The sequence below is a fragment of the Trichosurus vulpecula genome, chromosome 7, assembly GCF_011100635.1.
Source record: "Trichosurus vulpecula isolate mTriVul1 chromosome 7, mTriVul1.pri, whole genome shotgun sequence".
NCBI lineage: Eukaryota > Metazoa > Chordata > Mammalia > Diprotodontia > Phalangeridae > Trichosurus > Trichosurus vulpecula.
Window position 1 is genome coordinate 173,759,759 of NC_050579.1, and position 18,470 is coordinate 173,778,228.

Consider the following 18,470-nt stretch of genomic DNA (forward strand, 5'->3'; position numbering starts at 1 on the left):
TGTTTAAGATGGGCTTTGATAATGACATATAGATTGGGATCACCAAAGGTTCTGTGTAATTTTCTACCCCAATATCCTTCTACTCCTCAATTCTGGGCCTGACTCAATTTATCCATCTACAGAACTTGTCCATGATAAAAAAGTAAAAAGGATGACAAATCTCCTTCTCCTTTATAATAGGGCATTCCCCAAAGGCCCCACCTTTCCCTTATAAAGATTTTTCAGAAAGCAGCCCCCGAGAAATGCAACTAATCTGGCCCAGCTATCAAGGAGAAGGTTGAGGTAAGATGAAAAACTGAGGTGAAAAACAGAACTGAGACCTAGCACTAAATGCTGGTGCAAGTAGGACAGGCCCCACCTGGACAAATGGTTCTAGTAAGCACCATAACCCTCCATGAGGTTAAAGCTAATTTAAGGGAATAATTTAAAACGGCAAGAAGGGAATATTCCAATAACATCCTGAAAAACCTAGATGTGAACCCAGGGGCTGTACAAAAGATGATATGCAAAAACAAAAACAAAAAAAATAAGGTTCTCTGGCACTGAAATTGGTTCTGGGGTATGTTTTTTAAGCTGTAAAGTCAAGCAAGGCAAGGGTTAGAGGGTGGTCACTCCATGAGAGACAAAGGCTCAAGGGGCAGGGGACTCCTGGGAACGAATGCTGCAAATACCATCTGCTGGAGTTTCAGAACTGTGGCCATCAGCGAGACCTTCACTACAGGAGGGAGAACTGCAGAGGACAGCTGTGCTGGAGGCTAAACCACAGGAAGTAGAACTATGGCTGGCAGGGTCTGAGATGACTGACAATCACCAACTATCAGGATTTGAGCAGAGTTATAGGAGGTGGAGGATGGAGAGCAATGGGGAGCAGCAACCTCCTGTCCCATCTTTTGCTCCTTTCTGAAGCATCATCCAGAACAAGACTGTAAGAGCAACTGTATGGTTAGTGACATGATTTCCCAGTGGGGCAGAGGAGTCTTTGCTGCAGACAAATATTTGTAAATAAAATTATTTTTTATGCTTTCAGACATATAAGCCTGAGCAAAAAGTAAGGAGGAGAAATCCCAAAGAAAGAAAGGTTAGCCCAGTAGGGGAATCAGTACATATTACATTTGTCTACAAGACGAGCTCTTCAACCCTATTTACCAATACAAATTTGGGTAATCTGACAGGGAGATAAATGTTTCTGAAGTTCTCTTCATAAAAATATATTTTCTTAAAGATTCTATCAAAATATTTTGTCAGTTATTTGGCTATGGGTCTTTAAAATTTATAAACTTCATTCACTTCAAGGGGAGCCAGTGGCAAACCTTGCAAGAGCACCAGATAGTGAAATAACCAATAACAAGCCAAAAGTGTAAATCATCCCAAAATGTACCTGGACCCTTTGTTTCAGAAAGCCTATAATACAAGCATTATGTAACATTGTGCTAACTACTAATGCAACTGGCTACCTTTTAAAAATTACATGTCATAATTTATGTAATGATTTTGTTTTCCATTCACTTTATTTTTCCACTGTAGAGAGATAAAGCAATCTTTTCACTGAAGAGACTTTATAGTGCTTTGGGGCAAAATGCAATTAGTGCAATGTCATTTGCAATGAGGAGCATTTCGAGAACCTCACCATCAAAAGGAATTCCTTTTGTTTAGGCCATTTTTTTTTAAATTTTGGCAGAAAATTATATAAGGAAAATAATTTTTCTTGGTTTTCCTCCAAAAATAAAGGATGGCAGAAAACCTATAAATAATACACCCTGACAAAATCTTAATGCTTTCATTGACAAACACAGAATTTTCATTCTTTATATATTGCCGTATTTTTTTAAATGAGTAAAAGATCATAAGACATCATGGAGTTATGTAGAGAACACCGGAATCACAGAATTTTAGAGCTGAGGAAATGTTGAACATTATGTGATTCAACTCCCACATCCTGTAGAATAAGCAAAAGGGTATGGGTGGTAACTGTTGCTGTTCACTTGTTGCAGTGAAGTCCTGTACTTTGTGATTTCATTTGGGGTTTTCTTAGCAAAGATACTAGAATGACTTGCCATTTGATTCTCCAACAGATGAGGACACGGAGGCAAACAGTGTTAAGTGACTTTTCCAGGGTCATACAGCTAGTAAGTGTCTAAGGCCAGATTTGAAATCCGATCTTCCTGACTCCAGGCCCAGTGCTCACTTCACCGTGCCACCTTACTTGCTATAATATTACAACATACAGTCTAAAGAGAAAAATTCACAAGAGTCTTTTTCTAAGCAGATACAGTTACTTAGCACCTCCAGGCCTTCCTTATTGGTAAAAATGAAGGGTTAAACTAGATGATCCATAAATTCCACTGCAGTCCTAAAATTCTAGGATTTTATGATGTTAATCATAAACACGCAAGTCCTCATAGCCTTATATTTTCTTATTTTATTTAAACAAAGTATCATGAAAAGAAAGAAAAGTAACATAAGTCCAGTAGGGAAATAAATACATGTTACACTTGTCTTTATAACGAGTTCAGCTTTTCAACACTATTTAGTGATACAAATTAGTGTAATCTGACAGGGAGAAGTTGAAGTTCTCTACATTAAAAAAATGCATTTTTCCAAAAACTTCATTAAAATGTTTTGTCAACTGTGTGGCTATGGGTCTTTAAAATTAACAAACCTCATTATATCTCTTAGAAAAACAGATTTTTAATTGATATCTTTTGTTTTTACATTATTGAGAATTTCCTTTCTATCCCTCCAAGAGATTTATCATTTATAACAAAAAATTTTTAAAGGAAAAAGAAAAAGAGGAAGAGAAGAAAAAACGTCAGTAAAATTTATCAATTCATTTTTTTTAAGTTCTGATATTAAAAGCAACATTCTTCCACTTGTAAACCTATCTTCCTCATATGTCATCTTGGGGCCAGGGCTTCTTAGCTCTGTTCCTGACTGAGACTTCAAAACCACACCTCTGCTTCTCTCTCATCCTGGATCACTCCTCAGCACCTGGGACCGCTTCTCCCTAGAACATCTCACTACTCCTGTAGCCTTTTCAACCTGAGATATATCCCTTCACGATATCTGCTCTCTTCTCCCTCTGGTGAATTCATTCTGGCATCTTCCATTTTGTGGATGACCCTGTGCCAGCTTCCCTTCCCCTCTCAGTCCTATTTCTGACATACAGACTTCCAAACCATCGCCCACCATCGAATACCTTCATCCCTCCACCTCTCCCCAACCCTTTCAGCTCCACTTTGTGTGTTGCTATTGTCGTTCAGACATTCAGTATTGCCTGGGCTGTTCGTGACACCACGGACTGTAGCATGCCAGGCCTTGTATTCTTCATTATCTCCCAAAGTCTGTCCAAGCTCATGTTCATTACGTCCATGACACTGTCTATTCACCTCATCCTCTGCCATCCTCTTCTCCTTTTACCTTCAATCTTTCTCAACAGCAGGGTTTTTTTCCAAGGAGTCCTTTATTCTCATCATATGACCAAAGTATTTAAGCTTCAGCTCCAGTATTTGTCCTTCCAAATGAGTGGCCTGAATTAATTTCCAAGGTATTCCTAAAAATCTTCTCTAACACCATAACTTGAAAGCATTGATTCTGCAGCACTCAGCTTTCCTTATAGTCCGACTCTCACAGGCATATATTAGTGCTGGAAAAACCACAGCTTTGACTATATAGACCATTGCATGCATGGGGATGTCTGCTTTTTAGTGTGCCATCCGAATTTGCGGTAGCTTTCCTTCCAAGGAGCAAGCATCTTCTAATTTCATGGCAGCAGTCACTGCCTCCCGTGATCTCTGAACCCAAGAATATTAAATCTGACACTGCTTCAATTTCTTCCTCCTCTATTTGCCAGGAAGTGATGGGACCAGTTGCCAAGATCTTAGTTGTTGTTGTTGGTTTTTTTATGTTAAGCTTTGAACCAGCTTTTACAGTCTCCTTTCTTACTCTCACTCACAAGAGGCTCCTTAATTCTTCTTCACTTTCTGGCATCAGAGAGGTATCATCTGCATATCTGAGATTGTTGATACTCTCATGGCAAACGATTCCAGCTTTTGATTTGTCTAGTCTGGCATCTCACATGATGTACTTCTCATGGGAGTTAAATAAATAACATGATGACATACAGCCTTATTGTACTTCCTTCCCAATCTGAAACCAACCAGTTTTTCCATGTTTAATTCTAACTGTTGTTTCTTGACCTGCATACAGGTTCCTCAGGAGATGATACGGTATTCATATCCCTTTGAGGACTTGCCAGGATTTGTTGTCATTCACACAATCAAGACTTCATTGTAGTTAATGAAGCAGAAGTAGATGTTTTTCTGGAACTCCCTTGCTTGTTCTATAATCCAGTGAACGTTGGCAATTTGGTTGCTAGTTCCTCTGCCTCGTTGAAAACCAGCCTGTACTTCTGAATTCTCAGTTGACATAGTGCTGAAGCCTCACTAGTAGAATGTTAAGCATAACCTTGCTGGCATGTGAAATGACTGCAACTGTTTGGTAACTTGAAAATTCTTTGGCATTGCCCTTCTTTAGGACTGGGATGTAAACTGATCTTTTCCAATCCAGTGGCCACTGCTGAGTTTTCCAAATATATTGTCATATTGAATTTAGCACTTTAGCAGCAGCATCTTTTAGGATTTTAAATAGCTCAGCTGGAATTCCTGCACCTTCACTAATCTCATTGTTAGCAATGCTTCCTAAGGGCCCTTTGACTCCATTCTCTAAGATGCCTGGCTCTAGATCAGTAACCACACCATCGTGGTTATAGGTGATGTTAATATCTTTCTTGTATAGTATCTCCTTTGTAAATTCTTGCCACCTCTTCTTAATCTTTTCCACTTCTATTAAGTCCCTACCATTGTTGTCTTTTATCATGCCTATTTTTGGATGAAATATTCTCGTGATATCTTTAATTTTCTTTCTTTTTTAATTTTTATTTTTTTAATTTAATATATTTAGTTTTCAGCATTGATTTTCAGAATAGTTTGAAGTACAAATTTTCTCCCCATTTCTACCCGCCCACCCACTCCAAGATGGCATATATTCTGGTTGCCCTGTTCCCCAGTCAGCCCTCCCATCTCTCACCCCACTCCCCTCCCATCCCCTTTTCCCTTCCTTTCTTGTAGGGCAAGATAAATTTCTATTCCCCATTGCCTGTGTGTCTTACTTCCTAGTTGCATGCAATTTTTTTTTTGTTTTTGAACATCTGTTTTTAAAATTTTGAGTTCCAAATTCTCTCCCCTCTTCCCTCTCCACCCACCCTCCCTTAGAAGGCAAGCAATTCAACATAGGCAACATGCATATCATTATGTAAAATCCTTCCACAATACTCATGTTGTGAAAGATTAACTATGTTTTGCTCCTTCCTAACCTATCCCCCTTTACTGAATTTTTTCTCTTGACCCTGTCTCTTTTCGAAAGTGTTTGTTTTTAATTACCTCCTCCCCCTATCTGCCCTCCCTTCTATCATCCTCCCCTTTTTATCTTCTTCCTCCTTCTTTCCTGTGGGAGTGTGTATGGTATTCCCTCCTCAGGTCAAAGCTGATGAGAGCAAGATTCACTCATTCCCCCTCATCTGCCCCCTCTTCCCTTCCTACAGAACTGCTTTTTCTTGCCACTTTTATGCGAGATAATTTACCCCATTCTATCTCTCCCTTTCTCCCTCTCTCAATATGTTCCTCTCTCATCCCTTAATTTGATTTTATTTTTTCAGATATCATCCCTTCATCTTCAACTCACCCTGTGTCCTATATATATATATATATATATATATATATATATATATATATGTATGTATGTATATATATGTATATGTATATATACACACATACATATATACATACACACACATACACATATGAATATATATACATAGACACACACATATATATACATATATATGCATATTCCCTTCAGCTACTCTAATACTGAAGTTTCATGAATCATACTCATCATCTTTCCATGTAGGAATGTAAACAAAACAGTTCAATTTTAGTAAGTCCCTTATGATTTCTCTTTTTTGTTTACCTTTTCATGCTTCTCTTGATTCTTGTGTTTGAAAGTCAAATTTTCTATTCAGCTCTGGTCTTTTCACTGAGAAAGCTTGAAAGTCCTCTATTTTATTGAAAATCCATATTTTGCCTTGGAGCATGATACTCAGTTTTGCTGGGTAGGTGATTCTTGGTTTTAATCCTAGCTCCAATGACCTCCGGAATATCATATTCCAAGCCCTCCGATCCCTTAATGTAGAAGCTGCCAGATCCTGGGTTATCCTGATTGTGTTTCCACAATAACTCAAATTGTTTCTTTCTGGCTGCTTGCAGTATTTTCTTCTTGACCTGGGAGCTCTGGAATTTGGCGACAATATTCCTAGGAGTTTTCTTTTTGGGATCTTTTTGAGGAGGTGATCTGTGGATTCTTTCAATTTCTATTTTACCCCCTGGTTCTAGAATATCAGCGCAATTTTCCTTGATAATTTCTTGAAAGATGATATCTAGGCTCTTTTTCTGATCATGGCTTTCAGGTAGTCCAATAATTTTTAAATTATCTCTCCTGGATCTATTTTCCAGGTCAGTGGTTTTTCCAATGAGATATTTCACATTGTCTTCCACTTTTTCATTCCTTTGGTTCTGTTTTATATCATCTTGATTTCTCATAAATTCACTAGCTTCCACTTGCTCCAATCTCATCTTGAAGGTAGAATCTTCTTCAGTGGTCTTTTGGACCTTCTTTTCCATTTGGGTAATTCTGCCTTTCAAGGCATTCTTCTCCTCATTGGCTTTTTGGAGCTCTTCTGCCACTTGAGTTAGTCTATTTTTTAAGGTGTTGTTTTCTTCAGTATTTTTTTCAGTATTTTTTTGGGTCTCCTTTAGCAAGTCATTGACTTGTTTTTCATGGTTTTCTCACATCCTTCTCATTTCTCTTCCCAATTTTTCCTCTACTTCTCTAACTTGCTTTTCCCTATCCTTTTTGAGCTCTTCCATGGCCTGGGACCAGTTCATGTTTTTCTTAGAGGCTTTTGATATAGGCTCTTTGACTTTGTTGACTTCTTCTGGTTGTATGTTTTGGTCTTCTTTGTCACCAAAGAAAGATTCCAAAGTCTGAGACTGAATCTGAGTGTGTTTTCACTGCCTGGCCATGTTCCCAGCCAACTTACTTGACCCTTGAGTTTTTCATCAGGGTATGACTGCTTGTAGAGTAAAGAGTACTTTGTTCTAAGCTTGAGGGGATGTGCTGTTGTTTTCAGAGCTATTTCTATACAGTCAGCTCTGCCACACCAGCACTCCTCCTTCCCCAAGAACTACCAACTTGGACCTGACACAAATCTTAAGCAGGTTGTACACTCCGGCTCTGATCCACCACTTAATTCCTCCCACCAGGTGGGCCTGGGGCCAGAAGCAACTGCAGCTGCAGTTCTTAGCTACACCTCCTCCACTGCCCCTGAGAACTCCTCCTTTCACTCTTCCCCCTGCAGCTTTTCCCACTAACCTTCTCTGTTGTCTTTGGTGTTTGTGAGTTGAGAAGACTGGTGACTGCCACAGCTCACTGATTCAGGGTGCTAGGGCCTATTCCTCCCGGCTCCCAATCTGGCTGGTCCTGCTGCCGCCCACGCTGGGCTCCGCGCCTCTCCATTCCCAGCTCCATGCACAACAGACCTCACCCAGTGACCATCCAGGCTATCCTTGGTTGGAGCCCTGCTTCCCTCTCCTATTTTGTGGGTTATGCAGTTCTAGAATTTGTTCAGAGCCATTTTTATAGGTTTCTGGAGGGACCTGGCAGGGAGCTCACACAAGTCCCTGCTTTCGAGCCGCCATATTGGCTCTGCCCCCCTCAACAGTCTTTAATTTTCTTGATAAGATTGCCTGTCTTTCCCATTCTATTGGGGTTTTTTCTATTTCTTTGCATTGCTCATTTTCTCAAAAGCCTTCTTATCTCGCCTTACTATTCTCTGGATTTCTGCATTCAGGTGGGTGTGTCTTTCCTTTTCTCCTTTACCATTTGCTTTCCTTCTTTCCTCAGCTATTTGTAAAGCCTCATCAGACAGCCATTTTGCTTTCTAGCTCTTTTTTTCTTTGGAATATTTTTGTTGCTGCCTCCTGTACAATGTTGCAAACCTCTGTGTATAGTTACTCAGGCATTATATTTACCAAATCTAACCCCTTAAACCTATTCATCACCTCCAGTTCATATTTATAAGGGAGATTATTTTGGTAATACTTACAGGGTCTGATAGTTTTCCCTACTTTTTTCAATTTAAGTCTGAATTTTGCAATAAGAAGATCATGATCTGAGTCACAGTCAGCTCCAGGTTTTGTTTTAACTGACTATATAGCCACCTCTGGCTACAAAGTGTACAATCAACCTGATAGATATATTGACCATCTGGTGATGTCCATGTGTGGAGCTGTCTTTTGGGTTGTTGAAGAAGAAAGTTTGCTATGACCAGTGAGGTATCTTGACAAAACTATTAGTCTCTGCCCTGTTTCATTTTGTACTCAAGGCAAAAGTTGCCTTTATTCTAAGTATCTTTTGATTCCCTACTTTAGTATTCCAATCTCCTATGATGAATGTGACATCTTTTTTGGTGTTTTTTCCATAATATGTTATTGATCTTCATAGAACTGATCAACTTTGACCTCTTCAAAATCAGTTGGGGCATGGACTTGTGCTACTGTGATACCGAATGGTTTGCCTTGGATTCAAAGAACTATCATTCTGTCATTTTTGAGGTTATACCCCAGTACTGCTTTTCTCACCCTTTTATTGACTATGAGAGCCACTCCATTTCTTCTAAGGAATTCTTGTCCATAGTAGTATGTGTAATGATCACTTGAATTAAATTCACCCATTCCCATCTATTTAAATTCACTGATGCCAAAGGTGTTGATGTTTATTTGCATCTCCTGTTTGACCAAATCCACCTAATCTTGGTTCACAGATCTTACATTCCAGGTTCCAATTAAATCTTGATATTTACAGCATCAGACCTTCCTTTTCTCACCAGACACATCTGCAGCTGAGCATCCTTTCAGCTTTGATCCATCAGCTTCATTCTTTCTGGTTCTACTTGCAGTTGTCCTCCACTCTTCCCCAGTAATGTGTTGGACACCTTCTGACCTGAGGGGCTCCTCTTTTGATGTGATATCTTTTACCGTTTTAATACTGCCCAAGGGGGTTTCTTGGCAAAGATACTAAAGCAGTTTGCCACTTCCTTCTCTGGTGGATCACCTTTTGTCAGAACTCTCCACTATGACCTGTTCATGTTGGATAACTCTGCAGGGCATACCTCACAGTTTCATTGAGCTACACAAACCCCTCATCCCTGGGAAGGCAGTGATCCAGGAGGGGCTTTGGGGTTTTGTTGTCCCCAGTTAGAATGTATGCTCCCTGAAGACAGTCACAGTCTATCGTTTTATTGCCATCTGTATCACCAGTACTTAGCATAGTGCCTGGCATATAGTAAGCACTTAACAATAACTTTATTCATTTCTTCTTTCCAAGCCCATCCTTTATAATTTCACAACATTCATTTATGAATGTTTTGAAATTGTTTTTGAATTTACATTGTGGTAGTCATTGCGTATATTGTCTACTTGGCTCTGCTTATTTCATTTTGAATAAGTATACACAACTATTTCCAAGTTTCTTTGTATTCATCATATTTGTTGTTTCTTACAACTGAGATGTATTCCTTGATGTTTATATACCACAATTTGCTTTCGTTGAAATTTAAGTCCCTTATTTCTCCTCTGGTTGAAAAGGAAGAATGTTTACTTTTATTTATTTTTTTTATTTAAATTTCATTAATAAAAGAAAATGAATTTCACATTTATTTGTTCTTTTATAAATGAGAATTCATGATAGTATAAGAAAAACTCCTGCAATATCATGGGATAATTACCTTAGGGATCTGATTAGAAACATCACTGTTAATATTCTTGTCAGAATCAATATGATAAAAATGAAGAGGATAAAGCTACCTTGCTTTCTACCATGACAAGCATGGCACCAACAACTATGTGTTTGAGTTTTAAACACACAAAGTATAAATATCTTTCTAGAAAAACTGCAAGCATTTTAATGCCACTAAATCAGGTCCAGGAAAAAAACTTTTTTGAAATTTGTGTTTTTCTAGGAGTCAGAAAATAAAATAGATCAGAGCAAATGAGTTCTAAAGGCTCAACTCATTAAAAGACTTCTCAGGGTTTTTTCTTCAACATTTCCACTACGTTTATATCCTTAGAAAATTCAATTTTCCCTTATAGCTATTTCATACTTAGAGACCAACTCAGGATTTCGGCTCTCTATAAAATTAATAAGTAGAGTTCACCTACCTCAACACTTAGTGAAGGGACCCAGAATTAAAATGCAGGTCATTAAGAACTTAAGAATGAGCCAATCTAGAGATAATTTTCAATGATCCTAACAAATGAATCATTAGTAAGCCCTACCCTTGGACTAAACTTAAATCTTAATGACAAACTTTTTTAAAGAGACCCTTAAAGCTCTGTTTAATAACTTCATTACAAGTGACCCTCCTCTTTTTGTTATTAGGAAGGCATTCACCACTTATAAACAAGTACATTCTTTAAAAACAATTTTAATATCATTTTAATTTTTTTAATTAACAAGCAGTTATTTTCTCTTCCTCCAACCCAAGTCCCAATTTAAAGGATAAACAAAAATAAAACCCATATAATAAGTACACATAAACTAAACAAATTCCTCCACTGTCCATGGCCAAAGATGAAAATCTGATTCTGCATCTTGAATCTATCACCACTCTGTCAAGAGGAGAGTACTGTAGTTAATGATCAGTCCTCTGCAATAATGGTTGGTCACTGCATTACAAACAATAATCCACAGGCCAAAATTGCTAGAGACGAAGAGGGTGAAGATGGAAGGTTTTGTCCTGCTAATAAGCTAATCTTTTTTGCCATATCTATTATACACACTAGCTAAAGGTCTTGACTCACTAGTGATCCTTTCAGTTTCAGACCCTCCTCCCACCCCTATCTGTCCTTGCTGGATAGGTACTTAGCTTAGGTCAAACTATATCAGCAGTTCTTGGTGCCACATTTCAGAAGGGGTATTGACAAACTAGAAAGTAAAGTGACAAAGATGATGAGAGGGACTAAAATGGATGTTATTGCCAAAATCAACTGAAGGAATTACAAATATTTCTCAGAGAGAAGACTGATGGGGACATCATTTTGTGTCCTCAAATATCCAAAGACTGTCTCGTGGAAAAAGGACAAGGGCAATGGTGATGAGGCTAACAGCAATGTGCCCATTTTAAGTTTAATGCAAACATTTATCAGTCAGTTACTTACAAAGTTCAAGAGTTGTATTATCTGCTTTTCTACATAAGTTTATCTTTATGTGAGTTAATCATAGGTATCTCTACCCAGGGCTTAGTGGGCAAGGATTAAGTTGGGGGGTATAAGGAATGATTTTATTACGCTGAGAAATCTCACTAAACCTTCAAACTGCTTACCTCCTATTTCATGTGTTTTCTTTTTCTCCTAACAAGCAGAAAGATCTTCAGACTTTGAAGAGAACAAAACAGATATGATAAGAGAGTCCCTAGACACCCTCAATTTCAAGTCACCAAGCTCAAAATATGACCATTCCAAATTACCAAAAGATGTTGCAGATGTGAATGGGCAGCTAGATGGCACAGTGGTTAGAGTGCTCCTCTTCCTGAGTTCAGATTTGATCTCAGACACTTACTACCTGCGTGACCCTGGGCAAGTCGCTTCAATCTGTTTGCACCTCAGTTTCCTCATCTGTCAGATGTGCTGGAGAAGGAAATAGCAAACCCCTACAGTATCTTTGCAACGAAATTCCAAAATGGGGTCACAAAGAGTCAGAAAAACGACTGAACAAGTTGCAGATATGAAAGTTGTGCCTCTATCAGATGATTATGGAAAACAGTAGAGGAGCTGCAGGGATGGAGACAGGTAAAGGTATGGATTACGAAGAGGAGCATGAAGGCAGATTTTTCAAAATACAGGCTGGGGGCTTAACTGCAATACCTAGCAAAATAATAAAGTATAATATTAAATGGACAGTTTAGGAGCTCTTAGAAAGGCAAGTGACGTGGGTTCATCAAGAACAAGTCATACCAGCCTAACCTAATTTCTGATCTACACATAGGTTGATCATTGGAATGTCATAAATGTAGTAACACCCAGATTCCCACTAAGTTATAAGACAAATATCTCATGTTATCTTTATGGATAAGAAAGATGTGGAGAAGATGGTAAAGCAGGTGCATTTATCACTGTTTCATCAACTACACAGAAAAAGTCATAATTAATGCATTAAAAAGACAACTTGTGAGGTGGTCTCCAATGTAGTGCTCCTAGGCATGCTGGCTGTTCAACATTTTATCAGTGACCTAAATAAAGCACACAGAGCATACTTATTAAATTTGCTGATGACACAAAAATTTAGGATCTACAAAAATTTTAATGATCTGGAATGGCAAGGTCAAATCTATTAAGACAAAATCATATAGGGACAAACATGAAGTCCTATATTTGGACACAAAAATCAGATGCCCAGGTTGATGGGAGAGGCCATGGCTAGATAATAGGTTCTTCAACTGATCGCCATGCATCACGGTCTCTAGTCTATCATCATGGTCACCTTTCTCTGGACATGTGTGAACTTGTCTAGGACCATCTTAAAATGTGACACACAGGTAGAACCAGCATAGTGCAAAGGAAAAACGTTGGGTTTAAAATCATAGTATTTGGATTTGAATCCTGACTCTGTCCCTTACTATCTGTGTGATCTTGGGCAAGTCACTTAACCTCTCTGGGCCTCAGTTTACTCATTTGTAAAATGAGTCTGTTACAGTAGATGACCTCCAAGGTTTTTTCTAGCTCTTAGTTTTTTATCTCACACAAAAAGAAAATGGGAACTTTAACAGATTGCAAATTCAATATTTGTTAACAATAAGATGTGGCAACTAAAATAGCCAGTTCCATTTTGGCTTTCAATATTGGAAAAATGGTGTCCAAAACTAAAGATACCAAGTCTCCTGCACTGTGTTCTCCTTAGATCAAATCTGGGTGCCAGTTATTAACGAGTTAGAGTATATTCAGAGGAAGACAGCCAGATTGTTGAAAGAACTGGAGATAATCCTATATGATGATAAATTTTAGGAACCGGGGACAGTTAGCCTAAAGAAGAGCATGCTTGAGGAACTGGGCCTGGTGGAGAGTGAGGAATGATAGCTATTTTTACAAGCCTGTAATGTGGAAGAGAAATCTGTTTTTGTTGTGCTTTGCCTTCTGAGGTCCCTTCCAACTCAGATTCTGATTCCATGATTCTACCTGGCATCAAAGGACAAAACTAGATAAAGGTGGAAGCTAGACAGAGGCAGGTGTCAGTTTAATCTGAGGGGAAAAATTCCTAACAGTCAGAACTGCCCCAAAGTAGAACAAGTAAAATAATACATCTTTTGATCTCCTTTTGGGCAAAGAATTCAGAGGGACTCTCTTCACAACATTACTCAAAAGAGCTTGGCAGGTACTAGAATTCCCATTAAAATGTGGAAGCTATGCTTTTGTACCAAGCGAGATTTCATACACAATTTAGACATCCTTCAACCTATGAGTCTATGAAGCTTTCCCCAACAATGCTAGCCCATTTTTCAAAGGCAGGGCTTTTGTATTCTGATTTGCCTTAATCCCTGTCCTTTTTCCCCTGACATATTGTCATATAGCAGGTACTTGGCCAATACTTGCTGAGCGAAAATCATTCCTATGTCATATCCCTGATACTGGTGCAAAAGAAAGAAATAGAGAAAAGCACTAACATTTGTTTAAGAACTTGGAGTTTAAGTTTTCTCTCCTGAGATGTTTTCTTTGCACATTCAAATAAGAAATGTTCTGAGACCATAAACAGACTAAAATTTCATAAATGAGTTTCAGGTATAATACGAATGTGAAATGAAAGTACCTTTGGAATATACATATATGTGTGTGTATATATATATACACATACCTACATATATGTAGGTATATGTATATGTGTTTGTGTGCATGTATGTACTGCTGGACAGAGCTTCTAGCCTTTCCTCTCTGTTAAAAATTAAAATGGGTAATAAAAGGAAATTGAACTGAGTAATGGAAAAATAAATGAAGGTCTCCAAGACTAGATAATGAAACATCTGACTCTCCTCCTGGCATAGAGAGAAGGTGAGGAGTTACTAAAAAGAATTTTGTATACATTATCAGATGCACCTCCCATCAGATATTTTAGGGAAAGGACTGAAATCAATGTGATGTAAATACTTAAGGCATCAATAAAACATTTAAAAATAAGGTGGAAAAAAGCTCTCAAGATTGTTTAGTTCATCGTTATTTTCTTTTCTACAGTATTTAATTTCAGCTAACAAGCTAACAATATTCAACTTCTACTTAATGTGCCTCTACCAAGTTAAAAAAAATTCTTTTTACAGAATAAAGAGAGAAGTTAGCTTTGTAAAAGGATTTCAAGGGGCCTGCAAGAGTCTTGCTATTTGGGACTATTTTAAGTATCTACCCTTTTATTCTTATAAGAGTTTAAGCTTTATACAAATTCCTTTTGGACAGAGTTCTCAAAGTGAACTTTGAAAATACGATAGCAAGCTATCCCCGGGATAAAAATTAAAACAGCTTAAATGTAGACTGCTGAAATAGCAAACTGAGTGACCACAACAAAAACTTGTTTTTTTAAGCAAATATTCTAAATGATTGCATACAAGGAAATGAATAGTATATATCTTTTCACTGCTAGGGGAAAAAAAACTGGTCTCTTGCTGTTTTTGCCAGTTCAATGGCTTTAACACAAGATCAGCTGTTTGACATTTCTAAAAATACTTGATTATCATACTAATATATTCACTACTTCGATTCAACTAAACAATCATTTACTAATTGCTTACCATGTGTAGACCATTGTGCTAGACACTGAAGATACAAAGACAAGATTAAAAGCTCCTGCCCTGAAGGAACTAACATTCTCCTGGGAGATCAGTGGGGAGGGCAGTAGATAAAAGGTATACACAGATAAGTTGATATAAGATATTTTGAGAAAGGAGAAAACACTAACAAAAAAGGGAATCAGGAAGGGTACCCACACTGAGCCTTGAAAAGAAAGCTTAGGAGTCTAAAACTCAGAGGTCAGAAAAGGACACATCACATGAATAGGGATAGTTGGGCAAAGGCATGAAGGCAGGACATGGAATGCCAATTTGAGGGAACAGTAATTAGTCCAATTCAACTGGAATTCTATGTGTAAAACAGACTGGAGCTACCTGGTGAAAGGCTTTAAATGACAACTCAAGGAGTTGCTACTAGAATCAGTAGAGAACAACTGATGATTTTTCTGAGCAGAAGAGTGATGAGTCAGTGCTGTACTTCAGGAAGACTATACTGGCAGCCATGTGCAAGTCAGATTGCAGAGAGAGGACAGACAGGAAGTTAAGAGGACAGTAAGAGCCTACTGCCGTAGACTGGTACAAAGGTAGTCAAAGCCTGAACTATGGTGATGGCCGTGGGAGGGGAGGGAAAAGATGCAAAGAATGTTATGTTGGTAAACTAACAAGACTTGGCAACTGCTTAAGAAATGGTGGGGAGGGAAGGGCAAGGGTGAGTGAGGAGTTGACAATGACTCGAAGATCATGAACACAGGTGATTTAAAGGAAGTGGTAAACTCAACAGAAACAGGGAAGGCAGATGAGCAGGTTGAGGAGGAATAAGTTTCACTTCGGACTTCTTGGGTTTGAAGTGTCTATAAGACATCCCAATACAGAAAGCCAGACAGCACCTGGTGATGGTAGGTTAGACAGAGATACAGTCTGGGCATGTAGATTTGGGAATCATCTAATTAGGAATTATATTGAATCAATGCAAGTTGATATTACTGAGAGACAGTTTAGAGAAGAGAAACAAGGTGAGGGCAGGGGAGGGAGGAAACAAGACCAAGTTTTGAGGAACTACGATGGTTAGACAGAGAAGACCATGGATACTTGCCCAGCAAAGGAAAGTGAGAAGGAAGACTCAAGGAGTCAGAATGGAAGGAAGAGAACAAGGAAAGAGCAGAATTGGAAAGGCTGATGGAGAAGTACATAAGCTCCTTGAAAATAAGCACTATCTTTTATTTTGTTTGGTTTGTTTGTCTCCCTTTCTTTGTATCCCTAATGCTTAGCACGGTGTCTGGCTATAGTGGGGGCTTAATACTTACTGAATGACTGAGATGGAGTAATAAACAGTGTCAAAAGATGCACAGGGGTCAAGAATATGGACTGAAAAAAGGATATTGGTTTTAGGGTTTAAGAGTTCATCAGTAATCTTGAAGAAGGCAGTTTTGTCTGAAGTAGGGTTCAGAAGTGATACTGCAGGGGCTGAGGAGCAAAGAAGTGAAGTAGAGGCAAGGGCAGTATTCTGTAGGTGGATTTTTCTAGATATTTTAGCTTGGAAAGGGAAAGATGACATGAGACGATAACCAGAGAGAACGAGGGTCAAGGGAAGGATTTTTTAATGAAGAAGAGATGTGGGCATATTATCAGCACCAGGAAAAGGGCTAAGTAGATAAAGAGAGAGTGGAGATGAAAGACAGTGGGTGATTGATGAAGGGCACAAGCTGCCTCTGAAGACAAGAGTCAAGAAATAATAATAATTAAAGATATCAAGCAGAAGGTATAGAGTGGACAGCAGAGCAGCAGGAAGAAATATAGCAAGCTTCCTCTTCCCCCAAAAACACTCCTCCAAACAGATCTAGAAAATTCACCAGATTGAGTCCTAATTAATAAATCCAAGACTCATTTCCAACCCAGGTGATCACAGGGAGACAAACAAGATCTTTGGATACTGAGGCTGGGCTCTGGCCAGGAACAGACCTTGAAGCATTCCAGCACAGGAAGAAGCTGTGCCGTGCATGAGGGAAAGAAGAGGTCCTAGAACCAAAATACAGGGGCCTAAATTTCTATAGGAGGCTGAAAAAGGTGTCTTTTGACAACCTTGCCACTCACCACCCCAGTTTGGAGTCATAGATCCAGGGCAGACTGAGGAAGGGACTTAAACCTAGGTGTGGCATTCCAGGGTAAGGAGTGGCATAGGACCCCAGCCTGTGTACCAGGGAAGGCACAAGTTCAGAAGCAAACATCAGCCATGTGGCTCAGACCCCAGGACCAGAGCAGGGTGTCAGTCCTACCTTCTAGCCCAGTCTGAAGCCTGCATAGGAATAAACAGGGAAGAAATTCCAGACTAAAGAGAAATAGGTGGGAAAGGAGAAAAGAAAGAAAGGGAAATTGGAAAAATGGTAGATCAAGAAAGGAATTATTCCTAAACAAAAAAAAAACTCTAAGGATACACAAAAATATTTATAGCTTTTTTTGAAATGGCAAAGAATTGGAAACTGAGGGAATTTTCATCAATTGGGAAATGGATGAACAAGTTATATTTATATGTAAACATGATGTAATACTATTGTGCTGTAAGAAATGATGAAGGGCATTTTTAGCAGCTCTTTTTTGTGGTGGCCAAGAACTTGAAATTGAGGGGATGCTCATCAACTGGGGAATTGCTGAACAAGTTGTGGTATATGAATGTAATGGAATACCATTATTGTGCTATTAGAAATGATGAGCAGGCAAACTTCAGAAAAACCTGGAAAGACTCATATGAACTGATGCTGAGTGAAGTGATACACTGTGCAACGACTGACTTTGATAGACTTAGCTCCTCAGCAATGCGAGGACCTAGAACAACTCCAAAAGATTCATGATGGAAATGCCATCCATATCCAGAGAAAGAAATATGGAGTCTAAATGTACATCGAAGCATACTATTTGCTCTCTTTTTTTTTGTTTTGTTTTGTTTATTCTTTCTCATGGTTCCTCCCATTCATTCTAATTCTTCTATACAACATGACTAATATGAAAATGTTTAATAAGAATGTATACATAGAGCCTATATCAGATTGCACACCATTTTAGAGAGGGGAGAGGTGAGGGAGGTGGAGAAAATTTAAAACTTATGGAAGTGAAGGTTGAAAACTAAAAATAAATTAATTTGTATAAATAAATATTTGATTGCAAAAAAAAAAGAAATGATGAAGGGGATGGTGTCAGAGAATCTGGATTAATTGATGGAGTGAGGTAAACAGAACCAGAATAATATAAACAAGAACAACATTGTAAAGACAAACAACTTTGAAAGACTTAGAACTTTGATCAGCATAATAATCAATCATGAATCCAGAGGACTAATAATGAAACATACCTAACCCCTCCTGATAAAAAGAAAGACTCAATACAAAATGAGCCCTTTAAAAAAGATATAACCAATGCAGAAATTTGCTTTGTTTGACTGAACAAGCTTGTAATGGGATTTTGTTTTTCTTTTTTTCCTCAATGGCATTGGGGGAGGGGGAAAGGGGTGATAGGGATCCAAGGGGAAGAGGTGGAAGGA